Below are 27618 nucleotides of genomic sequence, written 5' to 3'. Positions count from 1 at the left end.
TTTTTTTTTTTTTTTTTTTTTTTTTACTAGACAGCTGCCTTGTTTCAAATCCTGTTATGGAATTCGTTGTGTCCCTATAAAATTCATATGTGAAAGTCTTAAACTCAGCTACCTCAGAATGTGACCTTACATGGAAGAGGGTTGTTGCAGATGTGATTAGTTAACATGAAGTCATGTTAGACTAGTGTGTTCCCTAATCTCATATGACTTGAGTCTTTATAAAAAGGGAAAATTTGAGCACAGACAACCATGGACACAGGGAGAATGCCATGTGAAGATGAATGCAGAGATTGGGGTGATGCTTCTTCACATGAAGGAATGCTAAAGACTGCCAGAAAACCACCAGAAACGGGGGGAGATGCATAGAACAGATTCTTCATCATAGCCCTCAGAAGGAACCAGCTCTACTAACACCGAGATCTCAGACTTTTAGCTTCCTGAACATTAAATTGTTGCCGTTTAAGTCACTCGATGGTACTTTGCAGCCCTTGTCCACTAATACACTCCATTTTCTTTTTCTCTAGCAAATTCACTATTCTTTCCAGGCTCTTCCATCTTTTTTATAATTCTTTAAGAGTCCCTAATAATTTGGGTTTACCATCCTTTATCAATGTCTAAAACGCTGGTCTCCCATCATGGTCCGTTCTTTTTTTTTTTGTTGCAGTAGGCGGGCCTCTCACTGTTGTGGCCTCTCCCGTTGCGGAGCACAGGCTCCGGACGCGCAGGCTCAGAGGCCATGGCTCACGAGCCTAGCTGCTCCGCGGCATGTGGGATCTTCCCGGACCGGAGCACGAACCTGTGTCCCCTGCATTGGCAGGCGGACTCTCAACCACTGCGACACCAGGGTAGCCCATGGTCTGTTCTTATGTATCATTCTTCACATACATTTTTGGAATAGTATCAAAATCTCACGGTTTAAACTAGTACCTATTCACATACCCAAACTACACATATCTTCTAAAAACAGGCACAAATTACCCAACATTCCTAAAGCCGAATTTACTATGTTTGGTACATTTCCCTATCTTCTTATCTCTTCTTTATTCTCTCTTTTAGTGTAAGTCACTCCTTGGACTCTGTTACACCAGAAAGAACCGAACGAAGGTCAATCTATATTTCTCACTTAACTTCATGCCCAACTTTTAAATAGTAAATAAGCTCACTCAGTTCTATCCTCTTAATAGTTCTTGAATAAATCCATCTTTTTTAACCCTTTACATTCTCTCCTGGTCAACTACAGTAGTTTCATAACTAGTCTTTTCTGCCTCCTGACTTGTATATCCCCCCAATTCAAATTCATTGCTTGAAGATCCATTCTGTTCTGTAAGATACCACAGTGTGTTGTGACTTTTTAGCTTTTTATTTTTAACTTTGCTGAGGAATAATTGACAAATATAACTGAACTTGTGATTCTTAATACACATTAATAAGGATAACAGTTTTTCAATGCAATTCATTTATGTAACATATTTTTATATATTTAGCATCTCAGTTTCTTTAACCTTAAAAAGTGATGCATTTCCATTCCTGTTCTTTTGTAATGATGAAACATTGTAGATTTAAATAAATTTATGTCAGCATTTTTATCATCTCTTAAGCTTAAAACACGCAAAACAATCTCTTTGTTCCCTGTCTACTCCACCTTCTAACTTCCTGCCCCTCCCAAAACACATGCATGCACACACACACAGTGTCATGTCTCTCTCTCTCTCTCTTTTTTTTTCTGTTTTTTTTTCTCAGTTCTTTCAACAACATGCCATGGATATAGCAAATATCTTTCTTAATTGGTCTTTTTGTGAGTCTGGATGAGATTCTTATTTATTTGTAGGTGATTAACTAGAAAGAAAAGTTTCAATTTTATAGAAAAAATGGTAGACTGCTTTTGAAAGTTTTTGTAAATAGCATTTGTAATCTTGAAGTGGAATTTTGACATTTTGGCATTTAGCATTTTATGTTTTATCCACTTATCAAGCAAGTTAATGTGCTTTTGTTGTCTGGCCTTTTGTCTTATTCATATATGTCCAGATGGTACAAATTTCTTCCACAGAGAAAGTCCATAGTGGTAGGAATATTAGTTATATTGTTGATTTTGTGTTCTGTAATGGTTTTTTGACCCCTATAATTCTAATAGCATCTGTTTTTTCTTTTGCTGTTTTGGGGGAAATGGGAGAACAAAAAATCATTTGTATCATTATAAGTCAGATACTACTGTAAGTAAACTAATCTATTTTATTTTCCACCATTAAAATCCCTAAATTTTAGCAGAGTAAGCAAAATTTCCTTGGGTGACTGTTTCTTAGAAATTGGAAAATACATTTGCTCAGGCAACCAGGGCTTTACTATATCAACTTATTTCTGCTATGGTCATACAATCATTAAGCTGGCACTTTTTGGGAAGATTTTAATTAATCACAAAATATCAATTAATGAATTAATTAAAATGAGAAGAGGTAGTATGGAACAGGTTTAGCAGTAGAGGAAAGCCAGTTGGAAACCTTCAGTCCATGCTTGATAGGAAGTTGTAATTTCCCTAACTTGAGAACAAAGGACACTGAACTTAGATGTCTGGTTCCAGTTTTGCCACTAAGGAGATCTGGGCCTGTGTAGGTCACTTAACCTGATGGGCATCTGATTTCTCATAAATAAAATTAATGGACCAGATTAGGTAATCTGTAAAATCCTTTCTAGCTCTAAAATTCTATGCTTTTGTCAAAATCTATCAGGCTCAGTGATATATGTTGTCAAGGGCTAGAGATAGAGAGAATGATGATCATGATGATGACCATGATGATGACTAATATTATTGAGTGCTATATGCCTACATTGGACTCCCTAATTGTTCTATTAATTGAATATTGTTGCCTTCCCTTTTATTAATGAGAAAACTGAGGAACAGAAAAATTAATTAATATGCCCAATACCATAAAGCCCTATGTCAAATTCAATACTTTCAAATACAAGGCTATATGGAAATAATATTTCCAGTGTTCACCAGTATCTTATTTTCCTTCCTTTCTGTGGACAAATGAGAGTACATTATTCATTCACTTGAAGATTACATAGGCCACATGATTAACTTTGTTCAATGGCCGTGAGCTGAATTTGCATGTATAAGTTTTGGAACAAAGCATGGAACAACCAGCAGTGGCTCATGTGATGTGGCTCCAAGATGGTGGCACTTTCCTCATTCTGAATCACTGAGCTGCTAGTTTTGGAACAGTGCATCTTGCTTTTCATCTGGATATGGATTTTCTTGAATAAATTATAAATCTTTGTTGTTTAATCCACTGAAATTTGGTGGTTTTATATATAAAACAGGATATATAACCTATCATGTCCAGACAAAATGAGGGTATTTTTTTCTTCAATGAATGTCAGGGACAAGAAGCTTTGAAAGTTTTCCATGTTTTCAGTATCTTCTGACATAAACAGTCATCTGGTAGACAGCATTGGCTACCAAGAAAACATTCTTAAGCATGAATCATTCTCTCCTTCTAAATTATCTTTTTTTTTTCTCTTCTATCTCTCTTGAAATCTCCTATTCCTTGCCTCCAACTCCTTTTTACTAAACACCTATCTTAGCAACCCCTCTTTTTTTTGAAATACTCTTTCTTTCAAGATTGAGTGATAGTAAGAATCTTATATTTAATTTTCAATACTGACATTTAATAGTAGTGTGATCTCATCAAGTTATATCTCAGTGAGATTCAATCTGAAACTAAAACAAGTATGAGTATTATGTAAGAAGTGGTTAAATATGTGATAACAACCCCAAATAGTGTATATTGCTGGGGTCATACATTTCTAAAAGGGAGAATTGGAGGATCAGAGAAAAGTCCATAACCAGCCCTTTGGAACAAGGCAGTTTTGGCTGTCCAAATGGGTCTGCAAAGGAGACCTGGTGAAAAAGATTATGGAAAGCTGCTGTTGCTATGTATCTGATGGGCCTGAGTTGCTCTTGGTCAGCAAGATTTTTATTTGGGAAGATGAAGAGGATCTGAGCCAAAGAGAGCAAGAACTAGCTAGAATCTGCCTATATCTCTTTTTTTGCTGTTAATGGGCTCTAATAAAACAGATATCAGAAATGTTGCTTTACTTTCACCTTCCAAAACTTGTAAAAAATTTTTTGTTTGGGCAATTAGCAAAGTTCCATATAGGATACTAGGAGATTCTAGTAAACAATTCTGGCTTAGCCAAAATGACAGTGCAAAAAAGTACTGCAAGTCAATTAATTTTCCTGTACTTTAATTTCTTTATTCTTAAAGTGTTTGATTTTGCATCAGTAATTTACTCTCATAGTTGTGGGAATTATATATGAATATACACTGAAAATCAGAATGATACAAATTATTGTTGTTTCTAAAATTATTGTGACAACATATTTTAAAATGGTTCCTCTAAACAAGTCAATCTGTGAAAATAAGTATTTAATATCTTTTAAAAATAGAGGCCTCTTAAAATAGTGTATGCTTAACTTGTCATGTCTATATCTGCTTGTTCTATAGTCTATGATTATAGATTTCAAATTTATACAGTGCAGTACACACATTTGAAATAAAAAGAAGTTCAATAATGATCTGTTAACAAAATCTTTACTGGTGATAATATGTTAATTATTTAATATCAGTAACATATACACACAAAGAGGTGGATAGCTTACAGATATTATTATATGGGATACAGAAGTGTATGTACCACCAAGAAAATTATAAGTATAGCTTTGAATCTGTAACTGCTGTTCTGATAAAATTAGTTGGAAGAAAATTCAGTTTTTAATAGTTATTATTTAAATGTTTTAGTAGTTATTATTTTTAATATTTATTTACTTCAATTTTAGCTAATGAACACTGAAAACCAACATAAATTTAAGCCAATAATTTCGACTTCTGACCAAAAACACATAGGAAGTGACTATAAAAAATACAAATACTATTCTGTATAGATTTTTTTTATTTGTATAATGTTTTAAGTTTGCAGAATTCTTTTAAGCACATAGTTGCTATTCATGTTCACAGTAACCTTATCAGACATAAACTAAATAGTTTAACTTTCCTCTTGATCTACTTGAGAATTTCATGTCTCAGTGTTTTTGTGAAGAGTAGGAAATTTAAATAATAATAATACCACCACCTTCCAATGGCATTTTTACCTTGATACCTAAAGTATTTTTTAAAGTTTTCTTTATTTTATGTGAAAGATCATTTTGTTGCACAGATAAACAAACAGAACTAAGAAATCAAGCCATTTACTTAGAGCACAAAGTACACTATTTCTACATGGAATTTGTCCAACAGAATATACAGCTTAACTTCCAAAGCATATTTATTATTCAGTTCTTAAAGTGAGCTAAAGACATGCTCATCTGAAGGAACTTTTGTGTTTTATTTTCTAGTGCTCTTGGAGACATTAAAATAGCTGTAGTTGGGCTTCCCTGGTGGCGCAGTGGTTGAGAGTCCGCCTGCCGATGCAGGGGACACGGGTTCGTGCCCTGGTCTGAGAAGATCCCACATGCCACGGAGCGGCTGCGCCCGTGAGCCATGGCCGCTGAGCCTGCGCATACGGAGCCTGTGCTCCGTAACGGGAGAGGCCACAACAGTGAGAGGCCCGCTTACCAAAAATAAAAGAAAAAGAAAAAAAAAAGCTGTAATGAATGTCAAGGGTTTATTCGTGAAGCTCATTAACTTTTCCTTTGACAAAGAACTGGAAACTGGAAATCATATTCTCCAACAAAACGTGGATGGACAAAGAGTATCTCTGTACCAATTCCTTCCCAATATCATTATGCAGGCCAATTTCACGGTAACAGTGAATATAAGATATAAATACTATGAACCAGATTTGTTCAGGAAAAACTCATTTACCCAGTCAGACCATGACTTAGCACCAGTGGTTTCCTCATCCCTTGATCTCTCTGTTAAATGTGATTTTTCTATTGTTGTTGGTTAATTGTGTCACTTTGTCCATCTCTGGATATAAATTAATACCCATAATTAAATTTCCATAGCTTTCTTCAGTGTGGCATACAATACTTTGTGTTTTTATGATTTAACTCTCAAAATGAAATACCTAAGTTCCTAAAACTAAGCAAACATAATCTTTAAAGGAAAAGCAAAGAGAGGGTTTGCTTAGGTGACACTGGAGAGTTCCCCCCTCTTTCTTCGGCTTTACTTTAAACCACATAAAGTAGCTGTTCAGTTACACAGCTTGACATTATATATTACACAGTCATTATATTTTAAAAACTTCACTTGTTTAAAAAGATGTGTTGCAATAACCCTCTGACATTTATAAAACTATGTTGAACTCCAATGGCAATTGTTATTAACAAACTATTTTCTTACAGGTCTGGGCAGTGGCATCTGAAACAAAACATCAGCCACCATCAGATTTTCTTTGGATGGAACAAAACAGGTTTAGGACAAGCCCAAACTGTACAACAATTCTGTGCAAACCTAATGGTGAAGTCAGTGTCCAGTTCTTGTTTTTTTTTTCGGCTGCTTTGGGTCTTCGTTGCTGTGCGTGGGCTTTCTCTAGTTGCCACGAGTGAGGGCTACTCTTTGTTGCAGTGCTCAGGCTTCTCATTGCAGTGGCTTCTCTTGTTGTGGAGCACGGGCTCTAGGCGCGCAGGCTTCAGTAGTTGTGGCTCGTGGGCTTAGTTGCTATGTGGCATGTGTCTGTATAGATTTTTAAACTTCTACTATATTTTTCTAGGAAGTGGAGAGAAGTTTTTAAAATTATCTTTCTTAATCTCATCATTTGATAGATAAAAAGAAAGTTACCCAGATAAAATAAAGAAAATTATATGGATTATAAAAAAGTATCTGTATAATTTATTAAATTTTTCATGTGCCTGTTTTATTTTATTTTTTTTATAGTACAGCTGAATACTTACCCCAACTACCATAGTACATATTTTATCAATTGTGCACATATTTATATGATTCAGAATTATACAAATGTTGATTATGGTGTGTTCAAAATCCATTTGGGAAAAAAATGTTTGCAAACCTAATCATAACTAAAGCAACTGAGAAATTAGAAATTCATTTCAAATAAAAATCAAAGGAGATTTTGCAAGAGATTTTCCAATCAAATCTATGGCTCTATTTCAGAAATCACGTTTTAAACAAATCTGAGCTAGGCCTTGGGATGGAATGGTACATAGACCGAGATTCAGACCACAGTGTCTAATGTTGGGGTTATGTGGTCTTCTTAAGATAGTGAAAGACACACAATCAGTAATTACAGAGAAGCATAAGTATCTGATAATGACTCTTCCAAAGGAGAGGCAGTGAAGAAATCATTTCTGTGGTTTCATCAGAGACACAGAGGTCAGTCAGAACAATGACTTTGGTCCTAAACTTAGGAGATTTTATACTACATAAATAGTATTAAAGAGGGACATGTGGATGTAGTGTGTTGTGTGTGTGCGTGTGTGCACTCAATCACACGTGCATGTTGTGGGAAAAGATGTGTTATTGGCAGAGTTAGCCCATTTAGCTGATACTAAAAAAAAATGGAACATAGATACAAAGGCATTTTGAGCTTTGTTACTACTAATAATTATGAATAAAAACACTGAAAGAATAAAAATTACAAAATTTTTCAAGTTCTTAAATCCAAATCTTTTTATCTTTTCAAGCTACTTTTATTCCAAGTGAAGGGGAATAACAGATCCTGCCTTTTACAATGAAGGAATAAAGAGGATTCATGATATGACCTTTCATTAAAACATGAAATTTGCCACCTTCAGATCCTCAAAAATGAGTTATTATACCCTGATCAAAAATGGTCCTCTGGACATTAACTCATATGGGACAATTTAATAGGATTTCACATTCTGTAATTCATACTATATATTCATCTAATGATACCAGATTTATTAAAAAAAAAAAAAAACCCTCAATGCTCAAGTCTAAATCCCCTACAGGATTATTCATACCTCTCAGTTGATTAGTGATTCTAAAAAGACAACTCAAATCAAAGTGAATTTTCATATTATGTCTACACCATTAGTGAAAACCTAATTAAATATTTAATAATTAATGCAACTCCTTCAAGGAGAGTTAATACATTAAAGGATGTCCATGTAAGATGATTCAGTGGGAATCATTGTCGTTGTTTTTCAATGAATCTGAATTGTACATATATTTCTTTTTGAACTGTGGGAAAAACAACCCATTTTTTGGTTGTTTGTTATAATAATGCCCAACTAAAATAACTTTCTTTTAGTTGGGCATTATTATATTGATGACATATCTATGTGTCGTACACCATGCCACCCATCTGAACAGCCAGTTAATATTTATAGAATGCCTAATATGTCAGGCACTGTGCTAAAAGTCAGTGATATAGATAGTATTAATACACAGACCTTTTTGTCAAAAGGTTAATTTTTTTAATACTAGACATTATAATTCATTTAAATCTCTAAGGTTTAGTGGGAACTTTTGAGGGGAATTCAGGAAGGTGGTTACTATGTGTTATGGTGTATATTAGAATACACTTTGGCATTCTAGTTCCATGTGAGGAATGTATTTATCTTCTCCTCATCTTTAGGCCTGAACTTATAACTTGTTTTGGCTCATGGGCTATCAGCAGATGTGATGTGATGCAAACCCAGGCTTGAAATGTGCTTATGCACTGGGCTTTCTCTCTTGCACTCTGCATCTACCATGAGGACAAGCTGAGTAGCATGATTAGTCTCAAAAAAATGAAAGGCACTTAGAGTAGACCTCAACTGAACACATGACCTGGAACTAAAGCTAACTGGGGCCAGCAGAGGTCAGCAGAGCTGGACCAGTGGATTAGCAGTTTGAGATAGAACCCCAGCTGAACAATTAGCACGTAAGAATGCTTATCCTTATAAGCCTCTTAGTTTTGGGGTGGTTTGTTGCAGACGCATAGCTGACAGACACAAATGAATCTACTTTGTAGTGATTGTAATACCAGATCTTCTTTTTTTTTTTTGATCTTGTATTTTAAAATATATATTTACAAGATTGTAAATATGTGTTCTCTGTTTTAAGGAAACACATAAAGAGTAGTATGGCTGTGGGTTCATCACCATTTAACTGTGATTTAAGAACCAGGTGATAAAAGCAGAAACACAGTGAAGATATCAATGGAATAAATATCATAAGATGAATAATTCTATTCAGCCAAATTTATCCATGACAATTTCCTAAATGATCATCAAAGTGATTGGCAAGTTGTTCTCAGAAGGCTCTGTAAACTTCCCTGTAGTTAGTCAGTTTACATAAACATGGAAGACAATGATGGAATGGATTCTTGATTTAAAAAAAAAAAGTCTGTGTCTGCATGTATGGGTAATTATTTAGAGTTGCAATTGTTTTTCATTTGAGTTGGCTCCAAAAATGACAAATAGGCAACATTCATATAGAAATTCAAGGTCACTAAGAGAGAGAAATATACACTAGAGTTAAAATTGTTAATCTTGCACTTGTTAACAACTTAAAGGACACGTACTTATTTTATATTATATACCTCTAGTACTAAGAGTACTGTCTTACATGATGTTGGTACCTCATGCATGTACAATAGTATTACGTGATTAAAACAAGGATCACACATAAATATGCTGCTAATAAAAATTTAAATGTTCAGGGACCTCATCTGCCCTGAAGGCAGTGATAGCACCAATAGCTAATACATTAGAATTTGCTAAACTAATGGCTTACTCAATGACACATGTGTCCTTCATTTCTTATGTTGACGTTATAGACTCAATTTTGGGGTTAAGATGATCTGGACAAACATGCAGAAAGTAAGTCCGTTAGAGTAAAGGGAAATATCTTGATCATATCTCAATGAATATATTGAAGACAATTATGAGCTAATGTTGTGCTGGGTAAGCTGTTACAAGACTATCATTTATCCTTTCGTCCCAGAAAAAAATAGAATATCATGGGAAACTGTGGATAAAAAATTAAATTCCAAGGGAGAAAGCAGGAAGTGCTAGAGATTGGGGGTTCCTGGAAGAAAAGACCACATTTTGTAATCCCTTATTTGGAGTATTAGCCAAGAGTCATGGCAAAATACAGTAGCTCAGATTCATTGTAACTCCATTTTTATTGACAGTACAAAGCTGAATGAAGTCTTGTTTTATCCTAGGAGAAAAATTAAAAACCTGTAGCATGTAGATTGATGCCCCTAGTTTTCTTTAATGGTGCTCCAACTTTTACCCCTGAAGTGAAAGCCAGATGGCTTTGTATTCAGTTTACTTAGTGAAACCTTGACAAAAACATCCTATTAACGCATTGACTGTGGTAAAGGGTTTATAAATAATTTAAAGTTCCATAGATTTCACAATATCCACGCTGACCAGAAAGCCCATAAAATTAATTAATGTATAACATACTTAGGCCAGAATTCCCATCTTTGTGAGTATCAATGATTTTCTAATAGGAGATTGAACTGGTAGAAAAGTTTCCTCAATATTTAACATCTTTCCCCTAGAACCCAAGTCCACAGAGATAGTATAAAAGGAAATCATGGGAAAGGTGATGGAACCTGATACATTTTTTCTGGAGTAGAGGTTTTTGATGATCCCCCTCTTGAACAACAAGATGTTGAGCTATGTAGCTTCTAATACAGTATGTTCCCAACTCTCTTTCTGAGAGATCATTATGCGGGAGTGGCACACAAGAGAAAAGTCATGAAATACATTGCTTCCCCCAAATTTCATGCCATTGTATCTGAAGAACTCTCTTCTATCCAATGTTCTATATTTAGCCCTTCTGGGTCTTTTTTTTTTCTCTCATCCACCTTTCATCAAAGATATACCTTCTGCTTTACATATCATCATCATACCCTCTGCTTTATTACATTCTTTGAATCAATATCACTTTGTTATAAAGCAGAAACTAACACACCATTTTAAAACAAGTATACTCTAATAAAGATGTTAAAAAAATGAATCAATATTTATATGTGCACACTTCTACCTAAAAATGAGAGATAGAAAATAAAAAGAGATATTGCTTTCAGCTTCTGTCTCTATTTATGTTTCTCTCTTGTCTCTCTCTTTGTGTCTCTCTTTCTCTCTCTTATATACAAGATGCAAAGGAATCTCTAAATAGATAGATAATATCTCTATATGTCTATATACAGTTATTCTTCAGTATCTATGGGTTATTGGTATTAGGAACCTTGTGGACACCCAAATATGTGGATGCTCAAGTCCCTTAAATAAAATGGCATAGTATTTGCATATAAGTTACACACATCCTCTCATACACCTTAAGTCATCTCTAAATTACTTATAATACCTAACAAAATGTAAATGCTATGCAAACAGTTGTTAATACAATGTGAATACCATGTGAATAGTTGCCCAAGCATGGTGCATTCACGTTTTGCTTTTTGGAACTTTCTGGAATATTTATTTCAACTATTTTCAATCTGCTGATATAAAACTTGCTGATACAGTGGGCTGATAGTTGGTTAGATGATGGATAGATAGATCTTTAGAGATAGAGCAGAGAGAAGAGAGTGGAGGGAGGGTGAGGGAGAGAGAGAGGGAGAGAGAGTCAGAGAGAGAGAGAGAAGAGAACAGGAGAGAAAGATATACTTGTCAGTGATATATGGTAGTGAGAACAGAAGGTGCAGACAAGTAGATACAAGCTAGATTTGTATATGTACAAAATGGAGATCCAGAATTTAGGGCTGATATTAAGGACTGAAGTCTTGAAAAAGAAAATGATAAGAGAGTTTTCAAAAACAAAGTATTGTGATTAATTCTTGAAGTTAAAAAACAAAATAAAACAGCCCACCCAACAAAAGAACCTTTGTCATTGTGGGAAGAATGCCCATCCTTTCACATAAAGTTACTTGCTCTGTTATTAATTTTAGCCCCTACAGTGATCAGGATGCTTCATGGGATGAACCCAAATGAGAAAAAATGGCAAAAATATATAATAATATCCTGGAATATTTTGAAATAATATTTGATGAAATTGATTTAAAACCTTCAAGGAAATACCTTGTGATGCACATGTTATATGTAGTAGACATAGATGGGCCCTATATAAAAGGGAGAAAATGGATCAGTACAAATGTACATTGTCAAAGTAAATAGTAGGTTCAGTTTAATAATAATAAAATTCAAGAACCAGATAGACTGTACTATTCTTATACTCAAAGCCCTTCATTTATAATTTTATCCTTTTATTAAATCATTTAACATGTATTACTGAAGTTGACTGTATGAAACATACAATGCAATATGTTGGGTATGCAGATATGAATAAAACTTAGCCCTGAACTGATGTTACTTACATGATGGTAAGGAAAACAGACAAAAAGGGGGTGACTACAGAACTGTTTCATGAGTGCAAGAATAGGGTGCACACAAGGTATTGTGGGGACATAAAAGAAGGGAGCATAATCCAGCATGAAAGGTCAAGGAATGCATCTTAGTCAAGATGAGGATTAAGGTGAATTTTAAAGACTGAGTAAGAGTTCACCAATAAGACAAGGTCAAGAGGTAGTAATAGCATGAATTTAACCTATTATGATTAAGCAACTCACTAATCTCAAATACAATGACATATTTGAACTTCTGGTCCAGTGTTATGTCCTTTATACCACAATTACAAAGTAAATTTAAACAGTTTGGGTAATTAACACAGCTATTGAATTAAATAAATTAGGAATAAAACCAGCAGTAGGTCAGTATAAATTTTTATTTCTCCATTCTGTGTAGGGGACACATGACAAAATCTATTCTCTTTTGTACAATTCTTTTTCCTCTCTCCCATTGACCACCCACCCTGATACAAGGGTCCAGTTGTTCTTTCACTACTTTTTTGCCTCAAGAGACAACCTTGAGAGAAGGCAGTCTCTGAGAAGACAAATAAATAGAGCAAAGAGTAAGTGTTCTTCCCTATCAGGCAAACAGCAGATGACATTGTGCTATAGGTGTGCACTGTTATCTTGACCTTAGAGGCTACAAAATGTCAAGGATCCTTTCATGTCCTTGTGTGTATCCATCAAAACTGCCAGGACAATAGAGAGCTCTTTGCACTAGTATATTTCTAAAACAAGAAGCCATTAGCTGCCATATTTTGATCTGGAAATGTTCCAGGAAATTTAAAGATCCAGGCCCCAGCTATGTCTCTGTCATTCACTAACCCACTCAGCAGTTATGGCATGACTTCTCACAAATGTGGACATCATTTTCTCTTCTGAAAAATGAAGTTGGATTGGGTGATCTCTACTTTTCCTTCTACATGCTGATATTTTATATGATCTTATAATAGTAACATTAAATTTCTATAAGATTTATAATGCATATATTATTATTTTGCAATATATATTTTGTAATATTTTTAACATAAAATACAAACTTATTTTCAATATATTTAAACATTTCTTAAAAATTTCAAGGATTATTAAGTAGAGGTCCATGAGTCACACTTCAGTGAGACATTTAAATTATATTGAAAACTGCTGTGAGTGTGTCAGTCTGTTTGTGTGTATATGTATATACATATTTATTCATATATAAACAGCTATGGACCCCTCTCACAGCTAATGGAGCTATAGCTGTCCTCAGGCTCCAATATGGATCTGTGATCTCCTCTACTTATTTATTCCACTCCTCCTCCCACCTCTGCCACACACACGCACACACACACACACTCACACACACATCATGAACCACTGTTACACTCTATGTCTCCAATTTCATTTTTAGACGTTGTTTTTCTCAAAGTCCAACTAGGAAAACAGAACGCAGTCTGTCATTTTAAACTGAAATGGAATAAATTGTTCACACATGAGAGAGTGAGAGTGAGGAAGCCCACAAGGAACAACGAAGCAATGTGCTGATTACATACCTACCACAGAAGCCACTATAACCACTATGCTGGAGAGATTAAGGGAAGAAACACTGTTACTAGAGCCCAGGGGATGGGATCACCCACCCCCTGGAATCAGCTGGAACCTCAGGGGTTTGTGTAGTGGGAGCTGAAGCCACAGAGGAGGTACAGCTGGAGACAGTGCCTGCAAACTTGAAGATCAAAGTCAGTTCTTCTGTGACACCACACAGAGCAAGGAAACAGAACGGGGTGGCTCTGATAATAAAGAAATAAGGAAAGGCAGAAAGTTTAGAGTTAATTCAAAACACAATGACTTTCATATCTGAGCCTCTTGCTGTTTTCCTTAGTTCTTATATTCCAACATTTCTACCAGTTACACAGGCTCAAAAACTTCAAGTTCTCCTTTATTTTTCCCCCTCTCCCTTGTCCTCCAAATCATAATCATTTTAATTACATGATATCTCAGTGTTTTTTTACCAGTTACAAATTAAGAAATATCTCCCCCTAGTCCCTACTCATATTTGGTCTTTGACCTGGGTTGCTGACACAGAGCTTCCAAGTCACTTGGAATTTCCTGGGTGATAAGAGCATCTTTGTTTTAATGAGGTAACTCTTAGGGGACTTATGAATAATGGCCAGTCACTAGAAAGACCAACCATGATTAAAAGCTTAGAACTTTCAGTCCCCTTTCTTACAGGGAGGGGTAAAGGGCTGGAAAAAGATTTAATAATCGATTATGCCTATGTGATGAAGCCTTCATTAATATCCCTAAAGTACAAGGTTTGGAGAGCTTCAGTTGGTGAATACACCAGTGTACCTAGAGGGTGGCACACTCCAACTCCATGGGACAGAAGATCCTGCACTTGGAAGCCTTCTGGACCCTACTCTATGTGTCTCTTCATTTGGCTGTACATTTGTATCTTTGAAATATCCTGTGTGATAAGTTGACAATTGTAAGCAAACTATTTTCCTGTGTTCTGTGATCTACTTTATAGCAAATTATTGAACCCAAGTCTGGGATTGTGGAAACATGCAATTTTTTCCCAAGTCTGATAGAACTTGTGGATGAGGACTTACTGTTTGTGATTAATGTCTGAAGGGGGCCAGTCTTGTGGGACTGGGCTTTTAACCTGTGGAGTCTGCACTAACATTGGTTAGTGTCAGACTGAATTAAATTGTAGGACATCCAGCTGGTGTTGGAGGATTAGTCTGTGTTGGAAAAACCCTACACATCTGCTGTCAAAAGTGTTGCATGTGAGAGTAAAGGAAAACAGTGAGTAGTGAGATTTTCCAAGACAGTGCTCCATTAATTTCTTAATTAAAATCTCAATCATTTCTGAATTCAGATCTCACATAGATTTTATTAACATCCATATTGGTCATTCTCCTTCTAGTTTTATTTCTCTTCTAACTCATCATACTAAAGTCTTCATAGCAACCTTCTTAAATCCAAGTTCAGATCCCACAGCTCTCCCACACCCCAAATTTTATAAAAGTCTTCAGGTAGTAACTAGACAAGGTTACTTTATGAGCTGATCCTTACCTTTTGCAGTCTTTTAGTCCTATCAGAGTGAGTTATAAACTCCCTCATGGCACAGAGGATTTGTTCAAACACTGAGCTGAGACTTCAACAAATTTAACTTGGCTTCCACCTGCAATAGTCTGTGCCCCTAAAAATGACACCAACCCCAGTTTATTTTGAGTTTTTGCTCAAAATAAATGCAATGCTGCCAAACCACAAAATGTACATTGTCCCAACCCATATTGCCAAACTATTTTCACTAGTTTTCCACTTATCGTCCTTCTGTAATTTTCCATTTTCCCCATAGACTGTTTTGTACCCCCTATGTTTTCCTTCAAGGCACCTTGTCTCAGTTGAGCTGAGCTCAGTTTATAGAGCAATCTCTCCCCTACTGCAGTAAATTTTAATAAAATCTGCCTTGCCACTTTTAACAAGTGTCCAGTGAAATGTTCCTTTAACATCAGACGTGTATCTGGTTGAATGACACTCATAGCAGTTTTCTGTACACAGTGTGCCTTCTGTACACATGATATGCTTCCTGTCTGGAAAAACTGTTTCTCCAAATTCACATGTCTAAATTCTTATTCATCTTTGAAGATCAGATCAAGTTCAACTCCTGTCATTGTGTTACTGCTTAGTTGTTTATGCTTGGTCACTAATTCTACTTGCCTTCTGAGTGCATGCAAGCCTGAACTTTCTGCTTCTGCCCCCTTATGGTTGGGAGAGTTTCTGTGAGTATTTGTGCGCAATGTCCATGAAAGAGACTGTCTTTTTTGGGTCATATTATTTAGCAACAATTCAAAAATTTCCAGTTTTCTTTTTCTTTGGCTATGACAGGCTTAGACAGGTGCTAAGAGCAGCTGTTCTGTCAGCCTGGGTCATGGAGTTGGAATAAAAATAGAACTCGCAGCTGGCCCTCAGGGGGCATGAGAGTCTTTGTTTTTTTACATAACTGAGATTTTAAGTATTTTGTTACCACAATACAACCTAGCTTAAGGTGATTATTTATTTTACTGTACCCCTCGTAGGTAACTTAAAATTTCTAATATAAATTATATTTTTTATGTATGTATAAGATTTTTCCTACTAGACTAGAAAGCTTTCATGAGAGAATTTGTTTTTAAGAATAATTTACAATGAGTAGGCATTTGATAGATATCTTGTCTCTTACTCATGAATACAAAAGATGCATAAATTAATTGGTATACAAATAAATGACTGCTTTCTTTTGTCTATATCTTCAGTCTAGAATTGCACTTTTTAAAATGGGTACTTTGGATTGAATAATCCTGTATGCTGTCACTGAGGCAGCTGTACATTTTGCTTCCTAAGAGATCCTTTGTACTTTAAAGGGCACCAGCAAACCATTATTGATATATCCATAGGTTTTTTTGTACAAAATTTCCGAGATGTGTTGGCTGGTACAGGATTGGCCTTGATTATACTTGGAATGAAAGCACCAATACAGATTTAGAAAGTGCTGACACAGTATCACTGGCTTATATATCTATAACCAGCCAGTTCCCAATTTTACAAGAAGGTCCAACTGGCATTGTTAGCATTTTTCAAAAGTTGAAAGCAATAAGAACCTTAGGTTTAATAGGCTTGTTTTGCTAACAATGAGATTTTTTTTTCATGAAAAGTATTGATTCATCTCAACATTTCACCGTAGATAGCATTGTCAAAATTATTTACTGTTTGAAAATAGAATCAACACTCAATAACTGACTAACATAGAGGGGGCATTGCTATAGATAATTCAACTATGCAGAGAATTGTCAAATCAATTACTTCTTGTTTGTGAATATATATTTTTCTTGTTATATATATATATATATATATATATATATATATATATATATACAAAACCAACCACATTTCAATAAAATGACTCACAATAAAACCTGACTATTGGTTAAAAGCTACCACTTTTTTCTTCACACCAGTTTTAGAAGCTTTGTTTGCTGAACATAGAAGTTCATTTGAGTGGTTTTATAAATAGAGGTTCATTAGAGTGGTTTTATTACTGAATGCTAACAAAACTTAGTTGGTTGTTATGGGAAGAAGAGCTGTACTCCAGAAAGTGATGAGTGGATGAGGCAATTGTTCTCTAGTTTTCTCTTTAGCGTCAAATATACGTGTGCCTTTCATGTTATTCTCCATGCCTCTTCTCTTCTCCTCTCTCTCAGATCATGGTTTAATCTCCATTGCTGAGAATGACCTCTGCAAGCCTTGTCTATGTAGCCTCCAGCTAATGCAGTCACAACTTCTTATCCATGTTTTTTTTATATTTGTTAACTCTTGTTCTCAAGATATTTTAAATTATTCAGTATATGGTTTGGATGTCCATTCAAGAACAAAAGTGCTCTGGCTAGTGAAAAGGAATGTGAAGAAATAGGTACCCTGATACATCAAAACATCAGACACTTTTCCAGGTGTTATGGGTAGAACAGATTGAGTTGTTGAAGGATATTGAGTTGAATCATTTAGTGTGTGTGTGTGTGTGTGTGTGTGTGTACGTGTGTGTGTATGTGTGTGTGTGTTTTAATTTGACTCAACTAACATAGCATAAGGGTTCATAATTGATTTAAAAGAATGGGCTTCCATTCCCTGGTGGCGCAGTGGTTGAGAGTCCGCCTGCCGATGCAAGGGACGCAGGTTTGTGCCCCGGTCCAGGTGGATCCCACATGCCGTGGAGCGGCTGGGCCCGTGAGCCATGGCCGCTGAGCCTGCGTGTTCGGAGCCTGTGCTCCACGGGAGAGGCCACAACAGAGAGGCCCGTGTACCGCAAAAAAAAAGAAGAAAGAATTTCCTATTAATAGCTATTAAAGTTAAAAACATTTAACTAAAATGCTATGAATATCATCCAAGGAAAATAATATGATATGAGGAGCCAATTTAGTGTATTATAAAAATTGTTCTGCCTATTTATAAAGAAAAATTGACACAAAATGCTGAATTAATTTACCTTACCAATGGATGGTATGAACAATTGGCACCACTATAAAATAATTTTTAAACTCTCAAGAAAAACTTGGGTTGTATGTGCTTCTTTTTATATATTTCACATATTTTATAAAATAATAACCTTATTTTATGTACAAATAAATACCAGTGTTCTCAAAATGAATCACTTAAAAACGTCAGGCACTCACAGCAATGTTTCATTGAATCTAAATGTGCTACCAATGGAACAAATTTCAGTGATAAAGTGGGAGCACATTTTATTCATAAACAAATACACATATATTTTTTTATAAATGAATACATGTATATGTGTATTTTTTCTGAGGGGGACTTTCTCTCTAGATATTGAACATTGTAGTATGAGTACATTCTGAAGGAACAGAATATCTTGGAAATGGGCAAGCATTTTGAAAACTCCAAAATTTCTGACACTAATACAAGAAATATAGTAATAACAGTAATGTCTTGAATGTCGCAAAGGCATGAGAGAGCAACCATTATACATTCCTGTTTATGCCTTTTACTAGTTGTAATTTATCACGTTTAGCCAGGATCAAATGTAACGCTCCCTGATATAAGCACAGAAGGTTTGAGAGAAAGTAAGTATTTTTGAGACTTCAAAGAAGGAGACTTTCCACTATGCAAAGTAGCTCAGGGCGATGTCCTGAACTGCATAATTAGTCAATGAATGTTTATTTTGATAGAATAATGATTGTATCAATTTGCTGGAACACTTGAAAGCAGTGCTCAGTGAGAAAGCTGTTGATTCTATTGCAACATGAACACTCTTCTCCTTGATAATGATATCTGAATTAAAACCTCATGAGAAAGTTAGTTATTTTTTTAAGTCTAAACTTCCCTTGAATTGCAAATTATTACTTTTCTCAACATAACTATGATGGTCTCTTTCAATTTCTGCTGTGAAACAGCAGTTTCCAATGCCAAATTGACATTTAAGAGCATTGTAGAAAACTACCACAGGTCTTGCAGAAAAATAGTATAGATTTATTTGGTAAGGATTTACAGAGAATTATAAAGATCTCCTTAATACATTCATAATTCCTGGCAAATCTCCCTTATATTGATGAGTATTGACCCATTACTCTCTTGAATGGCAGGGATGCTGCTCCTGTCATCTTTTTTTGTTTCTCCTATCCTATAAACTAGGAACCTACAAGCATGTTCACTAACATGTTCACTAACTTGCCCTTTCATTGAAAAATGCCTACACAGTTACTGCAGCTACCAAAATACAGTATGGCTAGAATCCTTCTCAAGCAATTTCAAATTTTTTCACTCATCACAGTATATAGAGATCTTTCTTCTACCATCTTATTTGACTACTTTCTATAGTGCAGTTCTAGAAAAGTCAGTGATTTTAATATACTAAACAAGTAAAATCATGTATGCAAATTTTCCCCTAAGTTTTCCAATGGAGTGATCTATCTTCTTAACCAAAACCAGTTAGCATTTGCTATGTAACATACCATTCTAATCCTTAGTGACTTAAAATAACTGCTATTCTAACAGGGTGGTAATTTGAAGAGGAGGTTGTAGGGACAGCTAGGGACATCTAATCTTTGTTGGACTGGGTGGACAGGCTGCTGGCTGTTCTAGCTTTGTCTACATAGGCTGGGATGTCTCATCTTTGCTTCAAGAGGACTCCCATCCTCCAGTATGCTTGCCCAGCCTTGTTTCCAAGACAGCTCCTCAGGTTTCCAAAATACTGAGCAGAAGCATGTAAGTTATCATGAGTCCTAGGAAGCAGTGTGACTTTACTCCCTTTAAATTCAGTTGATCAAATAAGTCACAGGCCAACCCAGATTCAAGTGGAGGAGAAACAGACGCTGCATGGGAGAAACTTTAAAGTCACATTGTAAAGGCTGTAGTCACAGGGAAGAATAAATAATTTTGGTCATTACAGTAATTTACCATAACTCTTTCAAAACTCCAAAGGATAATCTCAATATGGAAGGCGGCAAAGTACTCAAATTCAGTATGGAAAGTACCAAAGCACCAAAAATTAAAAGCTGCCCACAGAGTGGGCTCAGCTCTGAAATCACTGAAAATGATTGCTGCCATTCGGACTCCATAAGTTGTGTTATATGACTTTGGCCAACTTATACAATCCCTCAAAGATTTTGTTTTATTCTTAAACAAATAGAAAATTCATACTTGATCCAACCTGATTCTGAGTAATTTCTAGGCATGTGAGAATGGATATTTTATAATAGCTATCATAAAAATTAAAGTCCATGACAAGGACACTGTTAGTCTACAGGATGAAATATAGGAAGTTTGATTTAGAAAATAAATTATTGATGATAAATAATGTGTGCTATAGAAAAGGCCAGCAAAAGCAGCTGGCAATGTGGTGATGGACATTACTTCTTAAAGTGAAGATCAGATTCTGAGATTTCCTGTTGTATGAGCTTCCTGTTTTGTGTGCCCCATTTCACTTATCAGGCCTTGTTTGGACAGTGACTAAAAGCACTTAAGTTCCCAGTTTACAACCAGGAATAATCATGACAATATAAAATATTTGGTTAGTGATTTAACATCCAGTCCATGGAAAATATAATACTGTGAAACTCAAATTTGATTTTTGCAGGAGGGAAATATTTTAACTTCCATATTTCCTTAAAAAGCAAATTTTTAAAAACTGTGGGACATACCATGGACAAAACTTATAAGAATTTCTGAAGCGAGCAGAATTACTCTAATATGATATATATATTTTCAAATGTAAATTATTCCTAGATCAAATAGAAAGACTGAAAAATACTTAGATGCTTACAAACTCGTTCTTTTGAATGAGGAGGAAATAAAGATTCAGAACAGTAACTGATTTAGTCACATACACACAGCTAGCCTGTTGACAAAGCTAAGACAGGGGTCTAGGTTTTCTAATCTCCAACGCATAGCTCCTTCTACTATTTTATTCTGCAAGATATAGTTTCAGACATATAAAATTGCATGATCTGCCCTCATGTTCTGTGTGTGTGTGTATGTGTATGTGTGTGTATGTGTATGTGTGTGTATGTGTATGTGTGTGTGTGCCTACCTGTGTGTGTCTGTATGTGTGTATTTGTCAGGTATGAGTCTTTTAAAAGAATAGAAATTAGATTTTTAAAAAAATATTTGACTAAGCATTACTCCATCATTCTAAGTTCCTCACCTTAATAAAATAAGAAACTTAAGGAAAATAATAAGTTGAAAACATCCAATGTAGAAGTAAACTTACAACATAATACAAATAGCTCCCAGGACATCAGAGTGTATTACAATATTTAAGTTATAGTACAGTGGAGAATGAACCCAAGATAAATCTTTGTTTCCTTTATTTATTTATTTAGTTAGTTATATTTATATAATATAATATATAATATTTATATATTATATAAAATAAATTTATATTTATTTTAATTTATTTTTATGTTTACTTTAAATTCTTACTACTTACTACTTTACTTACTAAGTAAACTTACTATGTTTACTTTAAATTCTTACTACTTCAAGGCCAGTGAGAGATGTGAATACTAGATAATCTTTAATCTACCCTTGAGACATCATTTCTATGCCAAAAATATCATATAGTACCATCTTCCATGTAATTTTGCTTCTTTTATACACAGATTAATACTTTGCTGATTGCAAATTTTACAATCTGCAATATATTTCCCGTTATTTTCTAATGCGTTGATAAAAATAAATGTCTTGTGTTTCCAGCATCAGTGGCTCTTTATCAAACAAGTGTTTCCACTGAGAAAAGTTACATTTATTACCTTAAAGAGAAGTATTATTTTATTTTTCCAATGATGGAAGACCTCCACAAGTCCAAAGTCACATACAATTATATACTACAGAGCAGAATAATAGAACACTGCACTAGGATAAATTTTGTGCCCACTTAACTGAAACACTTGCCAAGGAGCTGGGTGAGAGCAATGTATTTCTATCACTCTAAACAATGAATAAATGAAACACATTCCTTCTAAATGACACATTTTAGCTGTCTGGAAGCCTATTCACATTTGTGCGTGGTAACATAAATTTGCCACTCTGTAAGTTTGTTCCTTGCAACTGGTCCATTTCAAGCTGTGCTTTGAAGCTGTTTATTCCAAGAGCCTTCTTAATATTAAGAGAAAAGAAAAGAAAATGTTCTTAGATGTAGCACTAAATGTTTTTAGATGTAGATCAATATTTTTTACACTCTCTCTAGAATGTATATGTCTGTATATTTGTACCTTGGCCTTTTTCTCTCTATCTCTCTGTCCCTGTTTCTCTGTCTCCCCCCCTCTCTCTCTGTCTCCACACACACACATATATGTATGATATTATGTATGTAATATAAAATATGAATACATTTTATTAATTTTTCACATTAAACCAAGTTGGTCCAAATTACTTTTATTGTAATTCTTTAGCTTAGTATTTATTTATTTATTAAACTGAAATGTAATGTTAGTCCTATGGTAGCAATTCAAAGAGAAAATAATATAAATTTGCTTCAAAGCAATATTTTCAAATTACTGTATTTTTATATTTCTGAAAAAAAAACCTTACAAAAGAGAAATGAAAAAAGATAATTCACTCCTGAAGCAAGCCAAAATAAAAATAATGGAGAATAGTAGCAGAGAGTACTTCTCTTAATGAGTTATAGGCAAGATGGCTATATAATTTACCATCCTAACCATGATATTTTTGAGAATGAAAGAAGGTGTTATTAATGACTAAGCCAGAACCACAGGTATACCTGGAGCTCTCCCAGGTATACCAAGCCTATGGTTACTCTGGTCACCCTAGTTATTACTTATTATTAATACTTATTATTAACTACTTATTAATAATCAATTATTAATAATATGGAATTTCCCCAGAAATTCCTTTAGAGCTACGTACATTTACCATATCTCTGTGTTTTTACACAAGAATTAATAATTATGATAAAAATCATAGTATGAGAATAGTAATAATAAATGAGATTGTTTCATTAATAGTAGTAATTGTAATAGTTTTTTCTCCTCATATTTGAAAAATGCTGTGAAGCTCATCATAAAGCATCTCCCTAGATCCAGGTTAATAAAAGATGAGGAAACTTTGTTACAGTTTAAACTTTGCTCTATTCTGAGAGTTTAGGCTTCAGAAGCATTGCCCACCTATTGCTTTTCAAAAGCACTAGTGTTCTCAACAATTAGTTTTAAATCATATCCTTCCCCAATTTTTTTTTTTTAATTTAGATTTTGGAGAATGGATTTATCTGAAACTAACATCTATTCAGTGCAGCTTCCTTTATCCTGTGTCTCATCTGACACTTCAGCAACACTTAATCTTAGATTCTGTTATTTTAAAGGTTATTAATGATTATTCTCACTTAATTATGTTTAAGAAATGCTTCCTCCCAAAAGCTCACATGTGTGTGCACACACATGCATAAACACACAGATGTGCACACACGGAGAATTTTACTGCAGTTTGAAGTGGGGGAGTGAAATGAGAGAGAGAGGTAACATCTGTAACAGAACAGAGGCAAAATTAATTATAAAAGGGATTGCTGTGGACTCTTTCTGCACAAACATGTGGAAAAAGTGTAATATTCCCAAACTATGGATTTGTGTAAGTAAAAAATGGACATTGGAGAAATTATAGGCAGACCATAATTAACTTAATATTACTAAGTTGTATTTGGGAAATGTAAAAGGAAAAAAAAGTACTGATATATTTTCTGTTATATAGAAATACTTAGACTACCAGTATCACTTCACAAAGAAACTCAACTAGTAATTGGGGGTGGAGAGGAGAAATACAAGTTGTGGGTCTGAACAACTTGATTTGCTCAACCTCCCAGAAATAATCTATAATTCTTTTTGCCTTTGAGAAAATAAATTAACATCTGTAAATTTCCATTGTTTTTATCAAATTGTAAAATTTTTAGGATTAAAGGTTAACATATACAAGGTAATATAATAGTATGCAAAACACCTAAATAATCAATAATATTGGTTACCACCTCTTTGGTTCAATCTGAGAGATTTTCTAAACACACTATTTTTTTTTTCTTTCTGTCTGTAGTGTAGTATATGTCTCTCTCTCTCTACTAATATGTCTACAAGTTTATCAGATTAGTCCTTGAATAAGATTACTTTTTGAACAAATAAACTGAATAAACCCATGAGAAATATTTTGAGTAGAAATGTGTTATTTCTTTAGTAAAATTACTAATGTTGAGATTTACAGTTTACAAATCAATTTCACGTATGAGATTTAACTTCCATCTCATGACCAATAATGTGTTTTATCATCAATTTTTAGATGAGAAAATGGGTTAACAACTTAAAGAGATTTTTTTTCCCCTAGAGTACTTTGCAAAAGAGGTCAAATAACAAATAAATGACAGAGATTTTACAAAAACTGAATAACCTGAATCCAAATACTATGCCACTATTCCAAAAGTATTTTCTTCTTTAAAGTTTATGTTGAATATTAAGCCAGAATTTATCATTATATATATAATCCTACTGGAATAAAATGGTGATTGCAATAAAATACTCAGGTCTTCAGGGTTCTGTGTCATAAGTTAATGTTTTGGGTAATTAATACATAACCACTATTTTTCTTTATGTTTTTCATACCCTTCCTAGAGATAAATTATAAGCTAAACATTTGGTGTGATTTGTGAGTGAAAAAAGTGAATTATCCATTTTTTTATTTTTTGGACTTCCACTTAACTCAAAATAAATTACTTATCTGTCATTTTAGTTATGTTGATTCATAACACCCATGTTTTTCTTGTTGCATGAGGAATCTGAATTGCAATTGCAGGAGCTATGAAATTGAAGATATTGAAATAACAAGTGAGCTTTCTTCTAGGCACTGGAGACATAGCAGCAATACTAATATTGTTTCTGCCCTCAGGGAGCTTATAGTCTAGTAGGGAGAGACAAACAAAAAATATTTATATGTGGGGGATGATCATGATATAGAAGAAACAAAAAGTCAAATCAGGGAAATAATGGGGATGGCGAAGATGTTACTCTGCCTTTATTTGGGGAGGGAAATCTGTGATAGTGCAACATAGTGAAAGAGATCAATGGAAAGTGAAGGAGTTAGCACAGTGGTTATCTAGGAGAACATTCGGATCAGAGGACATAGCATATGCAAAGGCTCTGAAGTAGTAGCATAGTTGGTATGCAAAAGGAGCACACTGAAGGTCAGTGCACTCAGACAGTGACAAAGCCTCAGTGATAGTGCATTAGGTCAGAGAAGGTGTTGGAGGTCAGACAATGTCAGGTTTTTTAAGGATATTTTCTTTAATATTTGAGAGACGGCTGAATAATACCGCCCCCTTTCTTCAAATATCAAGGTCCTAATCCCTGTTACCTATCAATATTACTTTATATGGCAAAAGAAACTTTACAAATGTGATTAAATTAAGGATCTTGACATGGGGAGATTATTTCAGATTATCAAATTGGCCTTAAATGTAATCACAAGGGTCTTTAGAAGAGGGATGCAGGGGGAATTTTTGACACAGAGGAGGAAAGCAATGTGACAATTGAAATAAGATGCTATGCTGCTGGCTTTAATGATGTAGGTAAAGGCTACAAGCCAAGAAATGTAAGGAATATGGTTCTAGAGCCTGAAAAAAGCTAGGAAAGGGATACTGCCCTAGAGCCTCTTGTTAACTCCTTGCTTTTAGCCCAGTGAACCAATTTTGGACTTCTGACCTACAGGCTGTAAGAGAATAAATGTGTTTTGTAAAACAACCCATGTTTGTGGTAACTTGTTACATCAGCCACAGGAAATGAATACAGATGGGAAGATATTGTAAAGTTTGAGGAGAGATGTGACACATTAGAAGAAAAATCACCATGTGTATAAGATGAGGCCAAATTTCATGAGAACAGAAAAAAGATGATGGTGTGGAAGAAAAAGGAGAAATGCCTGGAGAGATGTTTTTGATTAGGCAAGAGGGGATGTAATCCTGAGCACAAGCAGAAGAATTGCCCATAGACAGAAGGACTGGCAGTTCACTAATTTTCATTGGAGGGAAGGCAGGGTATTTGGATACACATGCAGAAGCTTCTGAAAATAAACAAACAAAAAAGTGGCATTGTGTATGCTATGAATTCTTAAAAACTCAGCAAACCTATTACCATGACTAAATCACCAATATCAACATTAAAAAGGCAGCAATATTTTATTAAACCTTTAAAAGTATCCAAATACATTTCACCTAATCCTAGCTCTAACCCTAACAGAGACCTAATGGTCTCAACCATCTAAGGGTAGGCCCATACTAAAAATGTTAATGCTACCTTTTTTCTACAAATATAAAATAATTTATAAATTAAAATTATTAGTCATAGAGATCTTGTTGCTTTTAGTATAATTAAGGAGATTTCCATTTTGTTTGACATTAAAAAGTCAGGTACATAAAAATATATATCAAAAAAAAGTTAAAGTACTTTTTAGCCAAAATTGAAAGTAAATGATAAATTTTCAGTATCTATCATTAGAAGCTCTATAATCTAGTGTTCAAACATAAAGTCCTAAAGTCAGATTGCCAAAGCTTGTTCCCAACTCCTCCACTATCAGAGTTGTGAACTGAGCTAGTCCCTTAACCTCAACAGTGTTCTCATTTTTTAAAATGTGCATAATAAAAGTACCTGAGTCATAAAGTGAAAATGGAATTTAGAAGAATGGTCTGGACATAGTAAAGACACCATAAATGTTAGCCATCATTATCTCGGTACTATTATCTAATCAATATTTATTTTCCAAGTACCCAGATACGAGGTTTTGCTGGTGATATGGTGAGAGTTATAATTCTTTAAGATGCTACTCTTTTCCTACTGTGCACAGAACTCTTGATACTAAAAATAAAAGATGCATACAAATCATTGTCTAACAAAGCTGTCAATAACAAATGCCAAATAATAAAATTCATTAAGAATTTAAAACTTGACCCAGAAGGAGTGTAATGATTCAGGCACATGGACAAGGAAAAAAAGCATTCAAGGCAGAGAACACAATGAATGACAGAAGTAGAACATACTGTTTGCTGGGAGTAGAATACATAATCAGAATATCATGATTTCTTTTCCAAATGTGTCATATTGATTTTGGAGTTATGATATTCCAACAACCTGGACTTGAGATACCATGTGTAACTAATTGAAAGAACACCAGATGGGGTTACAGAAATATTCCCCCATTAACCATCTCTGTAACACTAGAAATGTACCTCCATGATGTAGCCTCAAGTTATTATAAGTTGAAAGA

Source organism: Lipotes vexillifer, unplaced genomic scaffold (assembly GCF_000442215.2).
Source record: "Lipotes vexillifer unplaced genomic scaffold, Lipotes_vexillifer_v1.1 scaffold347, whole genome shotgun sequence".
NCBI lineage: Eukaryota > Metazoa > Chordata > Mammalia > Artiodactyla > Lipotidae > Lipotes > Lipotes vexillifer.
This window is presented reverse-complemented; position numbering follows the sequence as displayed.